The sequence below is a fragment of the Lycorma delicatula genome, chromosome 4 (assembly GCF_047948215.1).
Source record: "Lycorma delicatula isolate Av1 chromosome 4, ASM4794821v1, whole genome shotgun sequence".
Lineage (NCBI taxonomy): Eukaryota > Metazoa > Arthropoda > Insecta > Hemiptera > Fulgoridae > Lycorma > Lycorma delicatula.
This window is the reverse complement of record NC_134458.1, coordinates 205,629,596-205,656,876: the sequence shown is the minus strand read 5'-3', so window position 1 is coordinate 205,656,876 and position 27,281 is coordinate 205,629,596. Positions and strand designations below refer to the sequence as shown.

General features: G+C 35.9%; 1 protein-coding gene across 2 annotated transcripts in view; it reads right to left on the bottom strand.

Annotated features, from left to right (window-relative positions):
* aay (phosphoserine phosphatase) overlaps nt 1-27,281 on the bottom strand; it is a 90,086-nt gene that overhangs the window by 40,856 nt on the left and 21,949 nt on the right. The window lies entirely within an intron of this gene.

Genomic DNA, 27,281 nt, shown 5'->3' with positions numbered 1-27,281 from the left:
GGATATCTTTAAAACTACTGGAACCTATTTTATCCTATTTAGCAGCTAAATTACATAAGAAGCTACCAACTTTACTCCTTAATTTGGGTTCCAAAAATTACAGTAGGGATTTATTTTATTTAAAGAGCTGAAATCCGAGCGAAATCTTTCGCTAGTCCTAGCTCAAAAACAAAGCACTTCCAGAAATACGTTGATATGAACTTTTTCATTATTTTCATCGGTAGAACATGTTCTGAAAGTTTCCGTTTCTTCGTGGGACATATGTATACATACGAGGTGTGATCAAAAAATACGGTGAATAATTTTTTATTAAAAAAAGTAATAAGGTTACATAGAATTCGATTTAATCTCCTTCAAAGTACTGTCCTTGGCTAGCAATGCACTTATTCCAACTTTGACTCCATGACTGGAGGCATTTCTGGAAGGCGTATTTCGGAAGGGCTTTCAGCTGCCAAAGATTATTAAAGGACACTTTTAATAAAATGTCCTTTTATTAATTAATTTTAAGGCTAAAAATCTTGTCCTACTGGTCACATCAAATTAGTAATAATGTAGATAATGTGGAGGTCGTAATATTTTTTTGAAATTACAACGTACTACCTACTATCTGCTTTTTTATGATGAATATAACGTTGAATTTAAAACTGACAAAAAATCTGTGAAGTGACAGATTTAAACTTTCCTCCATATTACTTTTATTTTTATTTTAACAGACCATTTAAATTCTTATATTTGTGCCAGATTTCTTTTTTATCTTATTTTTAAAATGCGACTACCAAATGTTCTAAATCAGTGCATGACAACAGGTGTTTAAATAGTTAATAATTTGTGTAATTTTTGTTACGATTAGATTATATTATTGTGAATTACTAACATATGTAGGTAAAATCTTTTTGATATCAGATACCAAAAAATCCATCCGTGCTTTTATTTATACATATGACTACTCATGTATAACCTACGTATGCAAATACACAACTACAACCTCACAAATGATTTACTTCATCGCTTCAACTACATATATTATAAAATACTTAAAAATAAAATGACCTACATATTTTTTTCTAACACAAACAATAAAACAAATCTTGAATCATTTTAAAATTTATTTATAGCCGTCAACTTTAGAGATATCTATAAGATAATTCTGTGTAACAGATGATGTATGTGTTTTGAATTACTTCTAAGCAAGTCGTAAATGCATTTTTATTTAATTAAATTTCATAATAGTAATCAAATATTGATATAAAGATAAGATCTCTTTACTTTGATTAAATGGGTTATAAAGATAATAATGTTATTAGTAATATAATACTTAATATAGTGATGCAATATAAAAGTTTATTACTGAGGTATTAAAACAAAAAATAAGAAAAACCCATCATAAAAAATTTACTTGTAAGGTATATTTTGCAGATATGTATGAACAATATTTAAAATATTTTAAGAGGTGGGGGTTGATTTTCTGAAAAAAATTTGAATTATTTATAAATGCACTGTAATGCAGTGCATTACAGTGCATTGAAGAATCATGTTTTTTTTTATCTCCTGAATGTTTGAACCTGTGTTCTTGATATCTCACAAGCAGCAGCAGTTCTTTCTTCGCATTTCTGAATGCCATTATACGTTTGTCGTCAGTTAATTTACCTAAAATCTTTTTCCATAAAATCATAAACATTATTGATAATTTCACGTGCTTGACTCCTAAGTTTTTTTTTCTTAACTACGGATTTAAATTCTGCCATAACAAACCGCACTAATAACACACGAACAAAAATTAAGAAAAAATAATATTTGCGAAAAACAATGAGCAATTATAACCGCACAAAAACGCTATCCGAATACCTTCACCGAACACGATATAAACTGGACTAAAGTTTATTTCTTTATACACGCATTGTGTACTACGAATGACGGGTCTAAATATATCGTATAAATTTTTATAGGGCTGTACATAATACCAATCAGAGCATTAGTCATCGGTTAAGAAATTGTTATTGTTTACAAGATTGAGTAGTTAAGCATTTTTTTTACATGTAATTAACTCAAATGGAAAGAACTGAACATAAAACAACATAAATGTATTGTTTTTAAGTCGAAAAATTAAATAAAAATAATAATTACGCCCAAAAATAATGTTTTGGAAAACAATATAATGATATGTCAGCACTTGAAATCACATGCTCGTAGATTCGCTGGGGCTACTATACATATGTTTTTTTGGTCTAGATGGAACTAGTGTAATCGGATCCTAAAACGTATAAATTTCCTAAAACCCTTTACTCCATTTTTTGATATGATCACTGACTATACTTCCCCTTTAATTCTAGTCACATTCACCGGGAAAGTAAAAATAATAATTTCGAAACGATGAAAATAATTTTTTACAGGTTTTTGTAAATCGATTGTTTCAATCGATTAATTCGACATTGAGATCAACTAATCGGAAAAGAATTAAATCGAAAAATAATTGTCTAGAGAAAATTAAAATTTACTAATTAGTTTTATTTTAAAACTCATCAAAATATTAATAACCGTTTTTGTAAGTCTTTTTTTTAACGAGTCTGTAGCTAATTTATTAAAGACGGCAATGGAAATGTACTATAAGAATAGTTTCATTAAGAATAAAATTAAATGTACTTTCTATTTGTAACCATATCTAAATATAAACATTTAAAAGGAATTGAAAATTCTACGATAGCAGTTCAAAAAATTGCTTACTAGATGAATTCTTCTAACTTTAAATATGGATAAAACTGCTGCATTATGCTTCTCAGGTAGACGTAACGTAGCTGATCGTAAGTATAAAATTTCCATTATTTATAACAATAGTATTTCTGTTGCCCGTAAAACGAAATTCCTCCATGTTTTATTAGAGGCAAGTTCTCTTGGGAGGATCAAACTGATTTCATTTGTAACAAAATTAAAAAACCATGCTTTTTTCTTTGAAGCGACTTAATAGAACGCTAAGTGTATCTTCATAATTATACAATTATTTATTATATACCCATACATCTTCTGGTATAAGATATAATCTCATCCCTTGGGGCTCCCTAAAAAAAAATAAATACAAAAAAAACGAGTTTTTAAGATACAAAAATGGGCTGTTAGATCAGTATCTGGCGGCTGTAAGTATGAATCATGTAGACTGATATTTAGACAATTAAATAAGTTAACGTAACCTTGTGTTTATACGTATGAATGTGTACATTTTGCTAAAAAGAATGATGTACTTAGTCAAAAAAAAAATTAAAAGTATCTACCCTTATCAAACCAGACAACGGATATTTTTCCTATAATAATTTAAGACAATTCTTGGCTTACAAAAAGAATCTTATATTAAATTATTATCCTTTCGTCGCAGTTTTTAATTAATTACTAAACCATTTGGAAAATGTTCCCGAAAATTTATTTAAAATACAATTAAAATGTTTTCTTTAACGGAAACAATATTATTTCACAGAAGGATTTTTAGATAATCCTAATTAAAAAGTAATAATAAACACCGCTGATTTTTCTATATCCCGTTCAAATACGTGTTCACAAATATGTGCTCAAAATAATTTTTAATAGCACCGACTGAACTGTGAATTATTTTGTAATAATTTTTTTATATTATCTTAATTATTTTTTTAATGTAAATACCTTAAAATTATTTCGTGTGTTTGTATTTAAATGATTAATATGGACTATCATACTTATTTTTTATCTTCTAATTTGTTTATTTATTTATAACCTGCCGTGTTAGTCTAGCGGTTAAACTCGTCATCGCAAAGTCAACTGATGTTCAAAGTCGAGTGTGCTTAGATTCGATTCCTTGTAAAGGCAGTTGCTTTTTTATGGATTTGAATAGACTGTGGTTACCTTTGTACTTTGGTGGTTGGGTTACAATTATCCACACTTCTCAGGAGAAGTCGACCTGAATCTGTTCCAGACTGTATGTTTGCCGGTACATTTACACTTACATTGCACTACACCTGGATCTACGTTAGGCCTGGCACGTCGGCAGCATAATGTGTAATAGTCGGAGTAACAGCAAAGCAGCGCGCGCGCGCGCTCATATACTTCTTCATAATTTATTTTATAAAGACATGGTCTATTTAAACTAGTAGTCTATATAATCGGTATTATTATGTAACGATCAGAAGGTTATCATATTATTTATTGGAATAAATGAATATATTCATTGCATTTTTTGGTTGGTTTTTAAGGTGTTCATACACTCTTATAAACCACCTACGGTTCTTTACATGAAGTAATAAATCTTTTCTAAGATTTTACGTAAAAAAAAACCGCGTAGTGCTTTATAAATCTATTTGAAAAAAAAATTGTATTCAGATTCATTTTCCGACCTGAATTTATTAAATTTAACACAACAAATATAACCTTTGTCTGTTCTAACCGAGTACATAAAAGTGAAGAAGAGTGTAGATTGATTTTACTACTAACGCAATTTATTCGTCCCACGGTAATTTATAATCTAAAAAGAAATGCAATAATTTTACAATATGGGGATCAGTAATACATCATTCCAGGACCAACGTCAGCTACTGGTCGCAGGTAATGAATAGAGCGATCAGCTCTCAGATATTGGGGTTAGCTATAAAAGGTTCTGCCAAATAAAGTCCCGGACCGAGAAAGAGCATCATCAACATGTGGTAGGGATAACTCTGCGGCGAGATTGCTTTATTTAAATCTTATACCTATACCGTAAAACGTAAAGAAAATTCAATTTCACCCCCAATCCAATTGTGCGATCGAAAGTAATACCGTACGTTTCTTTGAAAAGTCAATAAAAAACGTTGTTACGTCATTTTTAATCGTTGCATAGCTTGCTTAGTTCTCGTTATTATTGTTTATTATACTTAAGATCGACCAGGTACTGGTAATGGAACAAAATATAACTAAAATAAAATCAGATAACAGGTTACACAAAACCGAATTGGGAAAGTAGTTTTACTTTTTATACTTTTTAAATATATTTTTTTTTACCTGTTATAAAATACATTTTTTTAATACAGCAAACTCTATATCTGCTGTAAACTTTACTAAATAATCTATTTAGTCGTTAGTTTTCTTAATTTTTTAATTAATTTAGCTAAGAAATTGGTTAAACTTTCAGTTCATTTATTTTTTGCAAAACGTCATATCATAAAAAAAAAATATATTTTGAAATCAAACACATTGTGATGAGAAAGTTGTTTATTATTTTTTCGTTGTGATACAAAAATTGATAACGAGCAATATTTAAGAAAAATTGTTTTCTTATTTTGAAAATAAGTGATAAAATTAAAAATTAAACAAACCCACGAAGCCGTTTTAAAGAAATATATCTACTGCAGCGGCCCCTGGCGGCTCATAGCCGTAAAACTATTCCAAGAACCTGCTCTGAGGTAATACCTATGTAATGTAAAAAACCGCATAGAAATTGGTCTAGTAGTTTTTGAGGAAAATAGTGACACACATATGCGTGCGCGCATATACAGTTTCCATTCTGTCGTGGGTAATAATATATTATAATTACACTATAAAGAATGTATATTTAACCCTTTGATGCATTTAAATGTATTAAAGAGCTAAATAAATATTAAATACATTTATAGATCATGATTACGAAGACTTAATAAAAGTTACATTTAATATAATTATAAATGAATACTATTCATTACTTCAACAAACGACGACGACTGCACTGGCGAGGATCTGGGTAACCATGCAGCCGTGAGGTGTAAAAATTTGATTTGGTTTGTTTGGCATTTCTCCCACCACCACCCCATTCGGTCGCCCTAAAGCATAAGGCCGAATGTCCGTACCACAAACGGCTACTGTTCCTCAAAACGATTTAGCGACCAATATCCTAATTAGCTCCTAGAGCTTACCTAACTGCGTGAGCGGAATAAGCGTAGTGCTCTACACCACTCGCTTGTGTGTTCCACCGCTCACTTCTCATGTATTACTAAAATGGGTAGACGCACCCCGTCTACATACTAAAATATATGACCTGTCAATAAATTAAAATTTATTCTGTCAAGGACAGCAATTTGCTGCCACGCCTGAGTCGCTGAATGCCAGCAAGTACCTGTCCACCATATTATAGCGCTTGGAGCTATATTTGACCGATGGCAAATATTTATACTCAAAAATCTCCAAACTACTCGACCGACAAAGTAGACAAACTACTCGACCAGCCATTTCTTTAGGGTAGCTTCCTACGGCCAGCGGTAGGAGTCATATCCCTTAAACTACTGATGCCGGTTGAACAAAGCAACGGCATCATGGAACTCCCACACGGTCCGACAATGCGGCTCACGCCACATTGACTCGCCGCTTATGAGTGGCCAATTTTCCCCTTGACCTCTAAGTTCCACGGTGCCCCCTCCACAAGATCTGGGCAGTCGAACATCATGTGTTCGTTCGACTGGATCTACCCACAGACGCACAGTTCATCAGCTGGCAGGTGGAACCGAAACAAATATTGGTTCAAATTCACGTGGTTGGAGAGCACTTGGGCTCCCGTTGCCCTTAAAAACGAACTAGAGGCGTACCATCCCCCTAAATCCTGTATAAATCTATACAAGGACCTACCCTTACTTGAGGCGTGCCATTCTTGCTGTCATGCTTCCATCACGAGGCTGTAAAGCCTCCTCCGCAGGCGGGAGATGGGCAACTATTCGAAATTTAGAACCGGTGCATTGCGATCACCGTTCCGCTCCGGTACAAGCCCAGCTCGAAATCACATCCCAAATACCTCGGCCTCCCTGCCTCTTCGTAATTTCCACATGGCCGCCCAGCCGTGAGGTGTAGCGGCATCTCGACGATGGTAGTAGTGAAAGTAAATGTCACACCGGACTCTGCGATGGATCTGAGTGGGAGTAGAAGATCTGTCTGCTTCTCCCTGGTAGACCAGACCGGAGTCCAAAAATGAAACTAAGTCAGGAGTATGAACTGAATGTTGAGTTCACTAAGGGAACTAGGACTAAATTTCGTTGTCGCGAATAACATTTTTGGTGGTATGTTATTATTCTATTGCCTCGATTATTAAGAGGTATTTACGAAATTGGCTCTGTAAAATGTAGGACTAGGCGAGGGTTCGTGCTTCCGCGAACTCTGTTAGCTAGTTCAGAGGGAAACGATGTAGGACATTCAAGATATCCGGATGAGGCCTGTAGCGAAGGCAAAAGCTGAGTTTAAAAACATCGCTGCAAATGTTTGTCGAGGCATTTACATCGGTTGCATCCCAGTGAGACTTGGCTTATTACTATGAGATGTAAAATGTTAGAGGGCGAAAGACGACTCCCTTAAAGCCCATCAGGGCTATGAACGGGAGGGGTGGTTTGGCGACCGGAAGCGTCACAAGGTCGGTGTCTCCCCCTACGGGGTTGGGATGTTTAAAAACAATTGTTCATAATTAATTAGTCGTCAGATAGGTGGTGCACTATTTGTACCGCCGTGCTTCAATGACCTCATGTGATACGGTAGTCCTGGAAACACGTTTTTGCTTTTTCGAGACAAAGTGGCACTTTACATTCACAACAGATCCACTCTGTACGCACCTGTTAAGTTTGGTGCAACATTTGGCACATCGTCATCTTGTACGTCGTTGTGGTTGGTGCGCCGAGCTCTCCAATCGTACTTCCTTTGGTACAAATGGTTTCTTTCCTTTTATCTGAACAGGACTGTTGGAATTTCTTCTTTTCAATGATAGTTTGTTTCTTGCAAAGATGCAAGGGAAAACTTTAAATCTGTACCAATGTCCCTACGAAAATCTTTAAGAGTCATTTCAGGAGTGTCCAGTTCTTAGTATGCAATTAAAGCGTTCACAACACTCGCATCAATGAAGTACCAGAATATTCGGTGCCATAATCTTTTACTTTTCCTATCTATTTCGTAAACCCTTTTCAATGTAGTCCCGTAGAGCTCTGGGACATGGAATTTTACTTTGCGTGCCATCTTTTTCTTTTCTCGTTACTTCCATAACGTCCTCAAGATTGTGGAAATTAGACAGCAAGTGTACAGCTCTCTTGTTTTTCCAATTTCATTACTGCAAGACCCGTGTCACTCGTAAACCAGTCATACTCACCACGATTCATTGATTTGTCATCGCGCATGTTTGGGGGATGTCTTCGTGATGGATTTATCGTTCCACGCGTGGATTTTTTTGCTTTAATTCTTACAGTAGACTTATTATGCTTGTGAAGTAATTGTCACAATGAATCTATTGATCTCTGTCTTTGATATCGCACACCAAACTCTTTACAACTCTTTCTCCAAGCTGTTTTTCTACATTATCCTGCTTTCCTGTATAGATTTCAAATTTCCAAGTGTAGCCTGTTTTGTCAGCTAAAATCCAAACCTTATAACCCCTCTTTATGGGTTTCTTTGGCGCGTATTGTTTTAATGAGTTACGACCTTTGAACTTAATCATGGACTCATCAACAGCCATTGTCTCGCTGAGTTGCAGAGCGTTTTTGAAGTTCTCAGATATCTGACTCGCAGAAAAGGTTTAATTTTTTCTAATTTGTCATAATTTTCATTACCTCGCTTTGGCGCCATACTGTTGTCATTCATGTGAATTATTGACAGCAGCCATCCAAGCCGATTGACTGTCATCAATTTCCTGATAAAGCTATCGTTCATCTCAGGGGCAGTACGTTTAGTGACCGTTTTGTGCCCATAAGAACATTTATACCAATAAATGTACTAATTTCTTGTTCATTTGTAGGTATGTATGTTTTACTGGTTTTCTGATAATTTTGTTCTGCATATAAATCAGTTTGATACACTATCATTTCCGTAATTTTCTTACAAATGAAAGTTTGAACAAGCTAAATGGCGTTATTTCTTCAAGATCTTTCACAAATGCTGCAGGTCCTTTTTCATATAAAAACGCAGGAGCGTTATGGGGTTTATTCACTTTGCCCCGAGCAGGCACCTGGACACTGTTCTTATAATTAGTAGTAGTTACAACATTGGTGATAGAAGAGGTAGAAGTAGCATCACTATTATGTGAAACTGATTAGATATGATGGCCATTTACACTTCCAGACGGCCCTGCAACATTTGTGTCAGTAACACTAGTACTTCTATTGACATCTGTATTTACACATCTTTAGTACCTAACCCTGATGTACCAGTTGCATTTTTGACATTTGATTCTGTACTTTTATTTTTATTCACTGTTTTTCGCTTCAATGGAATGCGTATTCTGAATCACTTGAACTGCTGTTGGATATCACATTTTCATTTTCAACGAAATCTGGATGCGAATCGGAATCATCGAAGATGAATTTCATCATCAGATGGAATAACGTTCACAATCCGTTCTATCTCGCCGTCAGTAGTCTCTTTCTTCTATAGTAAGCCATTACCCACAATACAATAGAACAGATAAATAATAAATTAATTACGTTTCTTATTTAACTCTTCGTATCATTCCCTTCTAAACAGCACGATTCAATTCCAATCTTACACTACACAGACCCCATAAAAGTCATTCTATGCCCTTAAAATAAATATGATAGTGAAGTTACATTAAAATTTTTCTTAAAATTTAAATTCCTTGCTTAAATTTGTGTTTTGAACGAATTTTTAAAATATCATATGTCAATCGACAATTTCATGAACAAAACCGCATTTCATATTCAGATTCACTTATTGCATGGTGGTACAGTTTTTGGATTATTATATATCACATTATATAGTTCATTTGCATTTTTTTAAACAGAAGAAATACTAAAATTTTAACAGTTTATGAGTTACGCTTACCTTGAAATTGTAAATATTAACCGCGTAAAACGAATTCTACGTGGTAAAATCCAGAGAACATGTTTAGCACTCTCATAACAGCAGCATCAAACAAAATGGCTATTGTATACATCAAAGAAATCATCTTCTACAAGTTTCTACCATCTGTTGGTAGTAAGTAAAATACGTGAAAGACATCCACAAAGTGGTTCAGAGATTAGACCATCATGCTGCAATGATATTTCCATATAAACAGATAGTATAAATAATGTACCACCGTGCTTTGAGGTATCAGGATTTGGTGGTACAACATCTGTACCACCAACTTTGAAAGAGTTAAAGAAATTGCACGTTTCTTTAATAAATATAATCGCACAGAGTACTTAAGTTGCTATAAAAATCGGTTTATCTAAATCATATTTATCAGCGTAAAAAACTCCTGGGACCCTGGGTTGTCAGATCGTTATAAATAAATAATTTTAGAAATGTTCAGAAATGTATAGTCTACTATTAAATAATTTTGAGTAAATATTGGGAATAATAACAAAAAAAGAAGAAATTGAATTAGCTTTTTAATAAAAACCAGTTTTCACGCAAAAGTTTAGTTGTTTCTGTAGAACATCGAAAATTCTTGGGTAAAACTTTATTTACATAAAAAGAACGAAAACCAAACTAGTCTTTGGAAATAACCTAGCCATTAATTTTTATGGAAAAACTTCGAGAAAGTTGGAAATTGATTAACTTAAAATTTTATGCAAACTAAGTTTTACTTGGAACTCTTTATTTTTGAAGAAATTCATAAAACGCAGATGAGAAAAGTTTTCTTTAAAAAGGGATAAAAGTGATTGAAGCTTACAAAAATTTGTTTCGTTCAATTTCAGTTTGGTCTTATTATTCCATATTTTGTCCTTTCAAAAAGATAGGTTGTAAACTTATCGGATAGTTAAAAAGTAATTAATTTTGATGAGATTCTGAAGAGAGAAATCACAGACGAGAATGTTTTTACATTTTATTTACAACTTTTCTTAAACAGATATATTTTGTCTATTAATTAGTTTAGTTCATCTTTATGAGGGCCGTTCAGAAAATTCTCGGTCTGACAAAGAATGTTTTGCAGCAACAAAGAATGAAAGTTTTGCAGCAACAACCCGAGACGTTTGAGCAGGCGCATTATCGTGTTGAAAGAACAGTTTCTTTTTGGCCACATGTGGACATTTAGCCTGAATAGCAGCCTTCAGTTGGTCCACCCAACCCCCGTAAGATACCCGCCTTGTAACGATTCCAGTCGTCACACCGACCCTTCCCCGTTCCTAGCCTTGATGGGCTTTAACGGAGGTCGTCTCATTGACCCTTTAACTGATTACATATCACAGTCATCAGCCAGACTTCTATTGGAATGCCACCGATGTAAATGCCTCTTTAGACATTTATATCAGTGATTTTTCGCTCAGCCTTTACCTTCGCCGCAGGCTTCTTTGGTACATCTCTCTTCTGTCCTACTTCATCGCTCTCAAAACTAGCTAGTGAACATCGCTAGCGAACCCCGCGCCTAGTCCAATACTTTAATTATTAAATTAACTCTGTGTGACTAAATTGTATGAGTTAAGTACAAAACTCATACCGGCCAAAATTTGTTGATCGCAACAAGGGTTATTCGATCTAATTTTGCCCTTATTTTAAATAGTACACAATAAATAATCAACTTACTTTAACTTTAATGAGCTTTACTTCGCTGGACTTCTGATCTGGTCCAACGGGAGCGAATACAAACCTGCCGCCTCCCATTATAGCTCCATTGCAGGGTTTATCAGATTCATCTCAAATCGGTTCGTTCTCGGGAGTGTGATTACCACCCTACCGATCACGACACTGCTACTTATTACTATAATCAAACTAACCGGAGCTCAATGCCCAGTACGCCTACCTTCGGTGATTCAAGTGCCCAGAAGGGTTCCTATCCACCTGGGTACTACTCTACATAATCAGACCTCCTCACCTTCAATCGGTCCAGTAGTGAAGCGTAATACTCCCGGATGATGGACCTATCTTTTTCCAGATAGTGAGCACCATACTACGAGAATCGCAAAAACCGCAGCCGTCACTATCCCCTGCAGATGGAACCGTTTTTGGTTTCTTTGGTGCACTTTAATCTGCTCCCACCCACTGCATGGTCTTTGGCGTGTAATGGTTAATCCATGTTTCATCTACTGTTATGAAAATCGAAGAACGCAGCGGAATCGCTTTTAAATAAGTCCAAACACTCTGTATTCAGTCGAATTTTTTTGGTCGACTGTTAACAAACGCGGCACTTATCGGGCGGAAAGCTTTTTCATATTCAAAACATCGTGTAAAATGTAGTGGACACGATCTATCGCGATATTACCAAACTCACGAACCTTCAGGGGTCAATCATTTAATACGGCATTGTGGTTTTTTTTATGGATTTCTTCGGTAGAAGCGGTTTTTGGGCGTCCCGAGCGTCTATCATCTTGCATAGTAGTATGACTACGTTTAAGTTTATCAGCACGCTTTTTTATCATATAAAACGTCGAAAAGAATCCTTTAAATTGGAATCTAAATCTTTTTGTATATCCCTCGAGGTCAAACCTTTAACAACAAAGTACAATATAACAGCTCAAACTTCAATTTTATTCATTTTTCAGAAAATTTCAAAACTTGTTTGCTTTACTAAATCGCCATAAATAAGTAACTAAACGTACCCGTTTGAAATTTCGCAGCACGCCATCTAAAGGATCATGCTTGACAAATATAATAATTTGGTCATACTTACGACTTTTCTACCAAGCCGGTATTAAGAACAACTACTAATAAATAATTCCTTTCAATAATATATATTCTTGTTATTTTTCCGTTTTCAGATTTTTGTTAATAATTAATCAGTTGTCAAAGAATTATTTTTTCTACTACACCATTCCTTTTTAAGATAATTTGTAATAACACCATAAGGGTCTTTAAAAATTTTTTTTGGTATATCTAAATGTCTTAGAAGTACAGCAGTATCTCTATGTCTACATGAATTGGAAGAGGAAAAGAAAAAATTCTGGGAATTCTTAACTGGAATAATAAATAACATCCGATGGTAGTCTTTAAATAGTAAACGATAAAAAAAATACGTCAGATTATTATATGTAATCAAGAATTATCTGTGGAATTAGAACTTTGAATGTTTTCTGACCCACGTATAAATTGAATTACCACTTTAATTAACGCGTATAATATACACCCACCTCAACAGTATATTGCAGTTGATGTTATTAGGTTACTAATAATAAAATTGCGCTAGCTAATAGTGTTGAAATGATCTCTTGCGGTCTTTCCAGAATTTTTGTCGCGATAAAAATAACAAAAACAATTTAGAGTAGAGATTAACAGCCAATTAAAATACACGTGCACCTTATGTTATTTTATACTATAGTTATAAGCATGCTCGGACACTGCGTGTGGGTGCGACTGAGTGTCCGTGTGCATCATACACATACACGTTAACTCGTACGTTTTATTTTTTTACGCATAAAATTTCTAATAACTGTAACATGTAACCAAAAAGAATATTTTAATTATAAACTCGAAAAAAAAATAAAAAAGCAGCTTTAAAGTTATCATGAAAGAAGTTTTGTTATCGATAGCTCATTATTTTTCACTATTCTCTTTCGGGGTTGATATATAAACTAACACAGCTACATTTCCTTCACAATGCATTGCTAATTTATTTAATTTTATTTGTTAGGAGACTAATTGTGTTTGATAACATTGTAGTGTACGGCTTTGTGCTAGTGTTACTGTAATTGTAATTCCAAAATATTTTTAGCTATTCTCAAAAAAAAAGTATTAATGTATTTTTCTCAATCCTTCAAAAGACACAGTAAATTATAGAAGTAAAGCTAATTCAAAAACGCCTTAAAAGTATTCTTCAATTATTCTTCTACTATTAATTTCGGTTTCAAATTAAAACAAACTCCTTTAGTTTAATAATTCTTAATTTGGCATCGACTTCAAGAAGTTTAAATTTAAAGAAAGATTATCGAAACCATATTAATTTTCATTTTATTACTGCACTTATTGTTGTCAATATTATTACTTTTGTTTATTTTTTTTTTATTTCACGTATTTTATTTTAATTTTCACTTAAAATTTGGGTAGGTCAACAAAAAATAGTGTCCGTTTAAAAACAGTTGTTCGTTGGAAACAAAAGCATTAGAAAACAGCGTCCTGATAAAATTTCGTAATGCAATGAAGATAAATGATGAAAAGCTACTACCGAGCATGAGCTAAGTCTCTGAAATTAAAGATTATGTATTAGTTTAAAAATTAAACTAATTAAAATTTACATTAAAGTAATAATATATATATATATAATAATAATAATTTTTTCGAATTTTCACGTGAATTTTATTTAATTTTAGAATAACTCAATAATTGTATTAGTATGCTGAAATAAATCTAATACCTATCTCCGTGGCGGAGTGGCAGTGTCTCGGGTCTTTCATCCGAAGGTTCCGGGTTCGAATCACGGTCAGGCGTCGCATTTTTCATACACTACACAAGATTCCATTTATAAATCCCATCACGCACAAGGTTCAAACTTATGTGGCGGTATTATTAAGCAAAAAAAAGAAAAAAGCATGATGACACCGTAAACGTGGTCTTTCGTGAAAGAAAATCTTCTACTGAAGTTGTTTGGGAAAAATTCCAACGATAGAACAAATATACCTTGTGTAAAATGAAATAAAAAAAAAAAAAAAATTGAAACTGGTCAATTTGATGAAGAGAGTTTGTTCGTAGTATATATATTATATACTAGAATCCCCGTCGCAGCTTCGCCCGCGCTATATGGTTACTTGCGTTTCCCGTCGCGGTCAGCGGATATTTTTTGGGGCTTGCAAATATTCTTCACATATATAATTAAAAACCATTTTCCAGATTTTTTGAATTTCGATTTTTAAGGGGTGCGTACGGCTAGGCGGCTCACCCGACACAGCCACTGCTACTGTTATTATATGTGCGACGCGTCTGGCTGCACCTTACACCATTCAGCTACACCAGCTACATATCTGACTGCACCTGCCTCCGGTTACTTGACTGCAAAACAAAGCAATAAAAAAATTGACCGTTTCGGGAAACGAAAGTAACCGTACAGCGTGGGTTAAGCCGTGACGGGGATGCTAGTTATAATACATAAACAAAGCCATAAAAGTTATTCCGTAGTCTACAGCAAAATTAATCAATGTTTACAAAAAATTAATATTTACGAATACGTAATATTTAATTATACGTATAACTTTACCATACAATTCATAAAATTAGTAAAGATTAGCTCTAAAATGTATTTAAAAAAATATTTTTGTAAATAAGGCAGTAAAGTTAAAAGTAATCTTATAATAAACATTCGATATGCTTGAATACATCTGTTATCAATACACAAAGACTATCAATATAAAACCTTTAATAAACAAAGAAAACATTTGATAAAGATTCTATCTAAAAACTGTGTTCTAGTTGCATCGTTATAAGACTATGCTTTTATTATGTTTGGCGGACCGTATTTCTTTATTCGGTTACCGATGTATACTTGCCGATTGAAGAAATCGGAGCAACACTGTTACTGTTCCTGGAGTAAGTTACAACCGCCGCTGTAAAATTAAACTTGACTTACGTTCAAGATCTTTCAATAATCATTTAAAGCTATCATCAACACACAAAGTTCCACTTACACGCCGGTTCGACTCAAACATTAATATTTACTATAGTCTTTTTTTCCTCTTCTTTCGTAATCTTTTCTTCAGCCTTTGAAAAATGGCATGTCTGACTGGAATTCGAGTCCGAAACCATTTGAATGAGAGACAGACGATGCTATTCCGCCTCAGAAAATCGTAATAAACTTAACTTATTTATATTTTCAATAGATTTTTGCTCCAATATGAGACTTGTTTTAAACCAAACTGCAAAAAGGAAAAAAGGGATGTTTATGTATCAAAAGGTAGCCGGTAGCTACTAGTTTCGAACTCCCAACCGCTACCTAAGTAACAGAGTTAAGCTAATGAACTGTTACGATATTGTGACATTTTCTGTTATCAATAAAAGAACTATACTGAATGGTAAATTGAACAGGGGCTATGTTATATAACACAGTGCTTATAGAGTTTTATGTAATCGGTTTGCTTCCATGATTTATTTATCGTTATCTACTTTTTCCGTTTTCGTTTATCGATTTACAAAGCTATTAATTTATACAAAAATAAATTTACAACATATTTAGTTCAGTCTGTAATTCGCTAAGAAAATGTTTGATTGAGGTCAGAATGCATTATACGGTTGCTAAACAGATAAAATAAAAAAAGGAACTTATGAATTTTCCAGGATTATACCGTGCAGCAAATGCAGAAAATAAACAATTTTATAAAAATAATAACAGTCCTTGTTCATTCTTAAAAATAATATGTATATAAATAATAGTAATGCAGTTTGTAAAGATACTGAATAAATAAATAAATATATAATATATATATAAATGACATTAATGAAAAGTTTTTCTGCTGTTGAGTTGAACCAGGGGAAATAACGCATTGTTTTGTGGCATCAAGAGGTGCATTAATTTGCTGCTTTACATTATATATCAGTGTTTATTATGCTGTCATTCTTGTAAAGTATCTAATGTACAAGAGGAACCAGTTATGGTTGCTTTGTCTGAGAGTAACTATGTTCCTATTCGCAAAATAATTTAATGAAGGAAGTGAAGATGTAATTTGTGAAGAATTACATTTCAGCGAGTTTGGCATTTCGTGTGTTTGGTTCGGAGAATAAAACAATTTTAAACCACTTTACTCCTTATTTTTATTAGTAGCCTGGAATGAGATGCTTATTGTTCTTGAAAATGGCTATAATTTTCTGACGTGATTTGATAATTCATGTCAGGTCGCTTATAACTACCATGATTTTGAGACTTGACATACATATAATGGAAATTATTAGCGTACATATTATTCATAAATGTTAAAGGAAAATAAAGTAACATCGGTTCTGTAAAAGAACGTCTTTTAATTTTATTTTAAATAAATCAGTGGAAAGATCTTTTAAATCGGTCGGTAGATTTTAAGACGGAAATATCAATAAGGCTCTTCTCGTACGCTGGGTTACGCAAAAACGATTCTTTGTCTGTTTAATAGAGCTGGATATTGTTATTTTTTAGGAAAAAATTACCGCTAATGTTCTGCAGGTTATAACATTCTAGAACTATAAATCATAGAGATAAATGACTTATATTTCACTATTTTATAAAGAAACAATGCCTTTTTCGTTTGTTCTCGACAAACACAAAACTACTGAACCGATCGATAGGAAATTTTAACTGTAACTTTCTTATGACCCCCGGAATGTTGACCAAAGTTCAAACCTCATCGATTTCACTACTATATAAATCATAAATAAAAAAAAGGTATAAATAAATAACCTAGGACTTGGTCTAAATTTATTTTTGTGATTTATATCGATTGTCATTGTCTACATCGATCATTGTATCATGATCGATATTATGTCATTGACATGATATTATGACGTTTATTATGTCAATATGAAATGCGATTTAAAATTTAATATTATCGTCTATAAAATATCGCTTTGTATTACTATTATAATATAAATAAAACTAAATTAGTTTGATAAAAAAAAATAATAAAAGGAACAACTATTTACACGTTTAACAAAGTTTTGACGGTTTGAGGAATATTCAATTTCGAGTCTATAACAACTTCTTCAGAAGGTTGTTATGGGTTTTAATTGTCTAAATCAGAGGTTCCCAAACTTATTTTTCTCATATACCACTTACCAAAATTTTGCTGGTTCCGGTGGACCCCCTGCAGCTACATTTCTACCATATTTCCAGTCGACGGAAAATGTGAAGATTAGATCTTACTATGAAAATTTGCGTTACGGCTGAGTTCCACGAACTAACAGCTTCCGAAAAAAAGTGAGAATTGATTGGTTAATTTTTGATTGACTGTGCTGTGAGTGGATGTCAAAAAAGTAAAGTTGGCCGATCAAAAAAAAATGCTTCCATCCAACTTTACATTTTTGACATCTACTCACAGCACAAGAAAGCAATCAATTCTCACTTATTTTATTTAGAAAACTTCCCATTCAGAGTAGTAGAAAGCAAAAGAAAAATAGTATATTTTTTTGTGTTGCATTTATTCAAATATGTAATCATTACACTATTAATTATTATTGTTATCATATTGCAATGTAATATAATAAAATTGTCGTAATATAATTAAAATTAAACATTCATAACGTAATGTAACCTCTACAATGACAATCACAAAATAGTTACAATTTTAATGGGAGGGATGTACTTGATGGATTGACAGCAAATTATCAATATTTGGCTTCAGTTTTGTTAGGAATAAACGCAAATCTCCCCGTTCTGTGATATTGAATCTGCTCCTTTTTTTGTTGATAAAAGGTTTGTAACGACACTAAAACTTTTTTCGACAAGATATGACGAGGGAAACGCTATCAAAAACTTTCTCGCAATTCCCCACAGTCCAGGATATTTTTCTAGTATTTCTGCCTGCAACCAAAATGTTTGATACCCTCTTTTAAATTTCACCTTCAGCTCCTCATTAGTGCTAAGCTCGAGTAGCTCCTCTTGTAATAACACATTCTTCACTTCTGTTTCATCAAATGGATTTATGATCCGTGGTGGTATTTCCATCGTCAAAATATCTTCAAATCTGATTTTGAAGTCATCATGCGGGCAATTAAATGTTGAACGTATGTCTGAATATCCTCCATCAAGGCATCCTACCTGTGACAAGTTTGAAAACTGGGAAAATACGCGCCGGCATATTTAAAAATATGAAATTTATGAAGCAAAATTTTGCTTCATAAATTTCAATTTTCCAAGAGAAGCTGAAATTACACCCTTTGTTTTTATTAAATTCAGACTGTCCCCTTGTAATTGTAAGTTAATGTCATTAAATTTTTTGAACAAATCTGTCAAATACGCGATGTCAGCTTTCAAAGTGATCAGGTTTTCTTTTAAATCTGAATCTTTACCTTCCAGAAACTCTAAAACTGATTCAAAAAGTGAGTAAAATTTTGTTAAACATGTACCTTTCGACAACCAGCGTACTTCAGTATGTAAGAGTAATCGTTGGAAGTCTTCATCATTTTCATCGCACAATTGGGCAAATAAACGCGTATTCAATGCATTACTTCTTATCTTGTTAACAGCATTAATTACAAGTTGAAGCGATTGGTGCAATCTATGACTCAGATTTTTCGCTACTAGGTGTTGTCGGTGGATGACACAGTGAATTGCAGTTGTTACCTCTGGTATAATTCTTTTAAGATGGCTTATAAACCCACGATATCGCCCGACCATGGCAGGAGCTCCATCTGTTGCCACCGAAATGACGTTTGTGAATGGAATTGATTTTTCGTTAAAAAATCACTCAGGACATTAAATATTGATTCACCTTTAGTGTCCGTCTCCAAAGTTTTCGCGAATAGTAGCTCTTCATGAATTTCTTCGTCCATAACAAATCGAACATATGCCAATAATAATGCTTCATTACCAGGTAAAGTTGACTCGTCCAGTTGAATAGAAAAATGAGTTGTTTGCAGATAATTACACAAGAAACTTTCAATATCAGAGCTCATTTCATCAATACGTCTTTGTACAGTGTTGTTACTCAAAGGAATTCTTTTGAGTACGTCAAATGGAGATTTGTGCAGAACAGTTTTTAAAACCTCTTCAACAGCGGGTTAAATTAACTGTTCTGCAATGGTGTGCGGTTTTCCAGATTTCGCTGTAAGTAATGAAATATTGTACGATGCCCGCAAGCCATCATCGTTACTTTCAGACGTTGAAGCGAACATACTGTGCACGGTAGGTCTCTTTTGATATTTTTCCTTCAATTTTTGAAAATATTTCAAATCTTTACCTATTTTATCAGGATGACACCTTCTTAGATGATCTTCGAGCTTCGATGGTTTCATAGAGTCGTTGCTCAAAATTTTGCTGCACAAAAGGCATATAGGCAATCGCTTGTCTGCCTTTGATGGAAGAAATCCAAATATTAAATAATCAACACTGTACAGTCGACATTTCTTCTTAGATTCAGCCATGTTTCGTATCAGTTACCTACCGGTAAATAAAAAAAAAAACTTTGTTTTAGTAATCTCAAGGCGGTCTTACTTAACAGGATATGATTATTTTAACAGAATAGGATTAATTAATTATTGCAATGAAATAAAGTACCAGCGGCAAACTGATTCTAATTATTAAGAGCAATAAATCGGTAAGATCCATAACAAAGTTTTATGAAAATGGCTGAACCGATTTTAATGTGATTTAAAACATTTTTTCATTAATTATATTTTGATATATTTCTGTAAATTCTATAGAAAATACTTTTAAATAACCAATATTTTGATATCACAACTCTGCGATTTTAATAATTTATTTATTACTTTGATGCACGTTACGAGTATGTAAAGACAGGTACAATTTATGAAAATATACAACGTGTTGCAGAATAAGGGTTACAACCGGGAAATGGTATGTTCAGGATCAGTTTTTAAGTCGATTCCAATAGTTTTTTATATATCTGAAAAAAAATTTAGACCAAAAATTAATAAATCCTTAAATGGAGACGGTAAAAAGTGGTCACATTACAATATTGTGATGTCGCGTAGGTAGCGTAACCCCCGCGGCTTTGACCGCGCCGCGCGCGACGTTTCAATATTGTGATTTGACCACTTTTTACTGATTTTTTATTAATTTTAGGTCTACATTTTATTCAGTTATATAAAAACATACTATTAGAATCGACTTAAAGACTGATCCTGAACATAACAATTCCCGGTTGTAACCCTTATTCTGTAACACGTTGCATAAATGTATATAATTATTAGTGAACCACCACACAGTCGGGTAAAAAAAATATTACTAATAAAGTAGGGACAAAAAGTTCAACCTTTCTCGGCTTTCTGTTCTTTTAGGGAAGTCTCTAATAATGGCTCTGTTCAGTATTTAATTTTTAATACGTACCTACTACACGCAAACATTACAAATATACTTATTACAACATAAATATATTTTTATCGCAGGCGGATTGGAAGAGATTTCTTTTAGGAATAAGCCTCGCCTTTTGTACCTACGTATTTTTTGTAATTTGTGCATTTTTTGTTTACTGACGTGTACAATAAATTGTCAAACAAATAAATAAACAATAAATAAAATAAAAGTAAGTATAACAAAAAAGCAGGTAAGTACTTACTACTTTTTCCGACACTGGCAAACGCTAACATCTATTCACTTTACTTTTCTTTTCGAAATTCCGGAAACAAATGAGTAACGTTTATCCTTGGCAATCGTATTTATATTAGTGAAGAATCAAACAAGTTCATGCAAGATTGCTAGCACACACATCACAAGTCGTATTTCGTCCCTTTGCACGTCTGAACAAGCGTTGCGGACGGCGGCGGCGCTTTGCAAGTCTCGACACGTTCGTTGTACTGAATATGGAATATGCAAGTTTTTACAAGTAACAGTCGCTGAGCTTCTCAAAACATTATCTGCCTACGCAAAGTCAAGCCAACATTTTAGTTCTTCACTATCGAAACCAGATGAATTTTCGTGGAGCCCCGCTTACGAATTGTGAACCCCCATTTTTTTGTCACGCCAACGTAGTCCCCCGTCGAGTCTCCCGTGGACCCCTGGGGGTCCACCTGGACCACTTTGGGAATCAATGGTCTAAATTGTCTAAATAGTCATTAAACAGTCATAAATCTAATGTCGTTATCTAATCTAGCGGCAATCCGCGAAAACTCATCCTCATCCAAATTTGCACTCTAGATTTTAATATTCTGAACTAAGAAGTTCGATCAGGGAAACCTATACACATAATCGGCATAGATTCGACATTCAATTTGGTATTAATACTTTCATAACGCCTATATCGGCGAGATCACAGATAGGAAGAAGAACCTCTAGGGTTGTTAGAATTTATGATCGTAAACAACAGGAATATGTGCTAAGACATTTTCTGTTGCTAGGAAGATTTGAAGGGCAACGTATAAACTCGGCTCAAACTTCAGTTCAACCTTCGGAAAATATGTTAGATCTTAATTCAGCTTTTGATTATCATTCTGAAAATGATTATCTGAAATCAAAAGATATTCAAACAGGAAACAAGATTAAAATATGTAACAGTTTCAATGCCAAAAAAAAAAAAAAATGGAGTGATGAAACTCTTGGACTTTGCTTTTCCGGAGGCAAAGCAGTTTTTAAATAACATCAATATCCTCCTGATTTCATTAAAAATTTGATTTCCGGTAAATCAAATTTTCTTCCTATACTAGCCTGAGAAGGTGCTACCTAATTTTCAAGACTATCCAGGTCACCTTTTTTGGTCCTGAGAATGTTGCCGACGAATCGGGTTACACTCTTCCAGTTGCTCAGGTTACGGAGCACCATCGCAACCACGTTGTTGGGGCTCAGTGCTCCGAGATCCGCCTTTATTGTCTCTCGATCTGCCGCCCACCGAGCACATTTGAAAAAGGTATGCTCGGCGTCATCCCGTACACCGGGTCAATAGAAGCAGTCGGCGGACGGCGCTTTCCGTATGACATGGAGGTAAGCGCGGAAGTACCCGTGACCCGTTAAAAACTGGGTCATGTATTACTTCACCTCTCCATGCCGCCGCTCCGTCCACGGTCTGACCAGAGGGATAAGCCTTGCGGCCCATCGTTCTCTGGTCTCGTGGTCCCTGGTCTCTTGCCATGCGAGAAACTGGCGATTGCGTTCCTCGTTGGCAATGGTCTTCCGGTCTTCGCCTGCCCGTCGCCTCCTGTAGGTCACCTGGCGCTCCCTTGCCAAAATAATATGGGTATGACGCCGGCGACTACCAGTACTGCAGGCTCGGAGTCCGTCCGATACGTGGAAGCAACTCGCAAGGCTGCGGTGCGTTGCACCTGCGTGAGCCGCTTCCGGTTTCTTGCAGCTCTTAATGCCTGGGCTCATACTTCCTACCCGTATAACAGGAAAGAAAGCACCGTGGACTATTAGGAATCGCTAATATCGTCTACGTCGCCGAAGTCCCGCTTGGTATGGACCGAGTGGGTCGGAAACAACATCTTAACGACATGCTTCGCTTTAGTCTCGTCTAGTGGAGCTGGTGACCGCGAGACCACTAATCGCCGAGTTACTAACTTGTAGCCCAACCCCCAAGGGTCTATATCCACGGTCTCCGTCAGTTCTCTCCAGCAGCGTGCCTTGCTCACGTTGATGGCTCGACGTAGCCGCTTATTTGCCGTCTTATACTGAGCTGACCTGGTGTTTGTGTCTGTGCGATTCCTTGCACGTTGCGCCACTCATCTAGTTGAAGACCTCAGCGCAACCCCGCAATCTCCGGTGTCCACCAGTACACGCGGGTCGCGTGTGACGTTATATCTTTTCACCAGCCGTGGGGGCCCAGGCGTTCTCGTGCACCATCTAGGACTCTAAATGAGATATATTGGTTGTCGCTACCGGTATAAACCTCAAGAACTCTCCAGTCTTGAACGAGCGTAACCAGCTCTTCGGAGGCGAGGGAAATATTGGGAATGGTTTCCAAATATCCTGGGCGGGGAAACGTCGTCTTCTTACCCTTTATTGAGATTCACGAGTCCAGTACGTGCCACAGTGTCCAGAATGTATTTCCCTCTAGAGTTTGTATGCACCATACCCCACTCTATCGCCCTGGAGTTAAGTCCCCAGCTACCACCAATCCACCAGCGGCAGCGAGGATAACATCCTCCAGCCCGTCAACCTTCCGGCGAAAGTCCACTAACGAGTCATTTGGGGTGAGGTAACAGCTAAAATCGTCACTTCACCGCAGCAGACCCAAACGAACCCCTCGCCTGCGCCATGTTTCCGAACTTGGGCTCCGCTGCGATACGGAATTCATATCGCGGCAGTCCCGAGCGAGTCCCGGAACCATTGGGAGTCGTCACGGTCCCGGTAATCACTGCTCGCTAATCAGCACAAAGTCGGCCTCCCTGTCTCTGGCTAGCTGTAGCAGCAAGTCACCTAGTCAACTCCTGTTAATGTTGGCCTGTAGTACGTTGAACATTCTAACGAAGCCTTCTCTTCGCCTGCTCCAGGGCTTCCCGGAAGATCTGACACTCCCTTGTTCCAGGTGCGTGAGCCAGCTGTGGGGCATTCACACCTTTTTCTTGGCAGAGCATGCACCGAGGGGAGCAGAGCACTCCCTAGCCTTGTGGTCCCCTATCCCGCACGAATGGCAGAGCCGGCTTCTGTCAGGCCCCTTACATCCACGAGCCAGATGCCCATACCCATGGCGCCTGAAACACATGGCCAGAGTAGTCGATGCCCCTGAAAACCTCAAAAGAAAAAATTACAATAATAATGATAATGCTCCGGATAAATCCAACCCCACGTCCGTGCAACAACATCTATGCACACGTCCGGGGTGGGCAACGACAAGGTACCTCGGTACCTCTATTTACGTCGGCCAACGGGTAAATGGTCTTGACGGGATTGGCGGTCCCAAGCTATCTAAGATGGTTGCGGTTGTGCTTCTCGGATTCACTGTTTGCAGCGGGTATGGGAGGCATGACCGTGATCTGTTTGCCAACGCTGGGCGGAATGCGGACGGGGAGTGCCCATCCCTCGGTTGTAGGCCCTCGGATGGTGGGCTGCTGTGAGCTTGCTCTGCTGAATTCTTGTGCCGTCCAGTGTGAGTCAGTCACTTTGGCCTTTGACAGGGATTGTCCATGGGTAAGGGTGTCGGAGCCCTTACTGCTACGTGCGAGCCCTGGGATGTCGGTATCGTGGGTCAGGCAGTACCTGACTCCCAGGCCCGAGTTAAATTTGTAGGAGGCGGTTGATTGGAGTAATCCAGGTAGGATCATTGATCCGGGGCAGGCCCAACTGTCTCTCCGCCCGCACCTTTGACTGACGACTTATAGGATTATGGAAACAAGCTTCCACAACTTCCGCGGCAGATGGTCCACGTAAACCCTCGTTCTGGAGGTTCTCTTTCTTCGGTAGCAAAGAGGAGGAAAAGCGTTGGGTTTAGCGATAAGGAGGAGTTTACAGTTTTAGAAAGAAAGGATCGAACCATGCTTCGACCTAAGAGCGGAGGACCTACTCCTAAGTATTTAGTAATAAAGAAAAAGGATGGTGGCTTTTCTAAAATCAGCCCCTTCGTGATAGCCCGTGGCATCACCGAAGCAGCTGGAGGACCTGTTAAAGATACTAGGAAAACTGCGATGACATTATTTGTAGAAACCGTTAACGACGTACAGTCTTCTCGGTTATTAAAAGCAAAGAAGATTGGACTTATCGACGTTGAGGTTGTACCACATGGTATCTAAATACCTCTAAAAGAGTTGTGTGTAGAGATTTGCTTAACTGCACGGAGGATGAAATTGTTGAAGAACTTTATGGACAAGGAGTTATGCGTGTCGACGGCTAAGCACTCTACGAAACGGAGAAGGTTTACCCTCCGCGTCGCACGTGTTAACCTTCAACAGACCTAAATATCTAGAGAAAATAAAGGCAGGATTTCATAGGCTTGATGTGCGTCCGTTCATCCCAACACCATTGCAGCGTTTCGGATGACAAAAATTCGGTCACACGGCAGCTGCGAAATGCACGAGGAAATATTTGTACGTGTGGCAATCCCTTGCACCCGGATGATCTGTGCAGGGACCCGCCGATTTGTGTGAACTGTAATGGACAACATAGCGCAAGATCAAGGAATTGTCCAAAATAAAAGGAGAAAATTGCGATACAGGAAGTAAAGACCGTACAAATTGTCAGTTATTTCGAAGCTAAGAAAGTCGTGCATAGCAGAACGCCAAAGATCACGACTTATGCACAAGTTGCTGCTGCTCCTGCAGTCACCGTCAGATTTAAAGACGTGGTTATAGAACTGGCGCCAGTCTTAACAACGTTGGTAGAAAGAATCGAAAATCAGAAATGAAGGAACCAAACATTTAGGGATAGCAGTCCAAAGTCGTTCAAAGTAGACCTGCCAAAGCAACAGCGTCTACTCATCGAAAATGAGCCTACAAATAATTCTAAGACACCGCAAAGTCCAAAACAAATGAAGGAACCTGCAACTAAAGTTCAGATTGAACAAATCCCAACTCCGGGACCCGCGAAAATAGAAATACCTATTTTAGAGAAGGAAGATTTGGGGAAAGCTAAAATGGAGTCTCCGAAATCGCAGAGGCCTTTAGCTGAGAGGACATTTAGCTGACATTCGACTGCCCCACGCGTTCTCGCCGTGGGCACATCCAGTTTTGACTGTGATGTGCTTCTGGCTGCGCCAATGGAGCCGGTGTCATCCGATACCGGCAGCAGGAGTTCCTCTGCGTTTTCCACCGGAGTAACCAGGGATCGATGTCGGATGTATCAGACACAGCAGAATTCGACATCGAGGCCTTCAGAAAAATGGAGAAGAGTAAGAAAAAAGGATAGCCTAAAGGAAAACCAAGGCGATAAATTTCGGAAAGTGAAAGATCAAATATCTGGATTGAGATCTTTATAAATAAATAAAATTTTTATTTTTAATTAATATAGATATTTGAGATTATAATAAAGTGTTTTGATTGTGATGTTAAATGACAAGGGCCCTTTACACCACTGTCATGTTTTCCTTTAATAGTATTTATTGATGTGTATTTTAGATCACTGACAAGTTGCGTTTTGAGAGTTTTTGACTAAATTTTGTAAGAAACGGTTAGAAATATTTTTAAATGACAAGGGCCTTTACACCCTTGTCATGTTGTGTTTTGGGGGGTTTTTAGTAACCATTGACAAGTTTTTTTAGGTGCTCTTTTTTGACAAGACTAGCCGTTCACTATGTCACCTGAGTTCTGTTTTCAGGGGATGAAACATATTTTGTATATTGACTATGTCGCTAGAGAGTTTGTACTGGGAAGAAATAGAACTTTTTTATTTTTTGTTGTGGAAGGAGCTAATGACCATAGCAGTCGATGCCCCTAAAACTCCAAAAAAAAGAAACATTTATTTTTATTTATTTAAAAAAAAAAAAATAATAATAGCTTTTATTTTTATTTATTTATTTTTAGTACAACAGAACAGCCACTTGTTCCTTTGTATATTGTACGTTGAACACAAAAACTAATAACGTACTTATATAACGTTAAGATATACAAATCAATCACAAGATTGAATCTATGCATAACATGATAATAATAGTAATGTTTCAAAACATAACGAACATAATTTTTATATTGTTATATGATGTCCAAAAATAATAATAATAATATTATTTTATGTATATAACCGATTACACCACAATTAAATAGTTAACAATTTACATTTTTACAATTCAAAAAATACATAATTCAAATATACAAAACCCAGAACATAATTTCAATAACAATACAAGTTAAAAATAACAATAATTACAAATTACGATAAATATTACAAATTATGATTAAATAATTACAAACCCACAAAAAAAACTAGATTT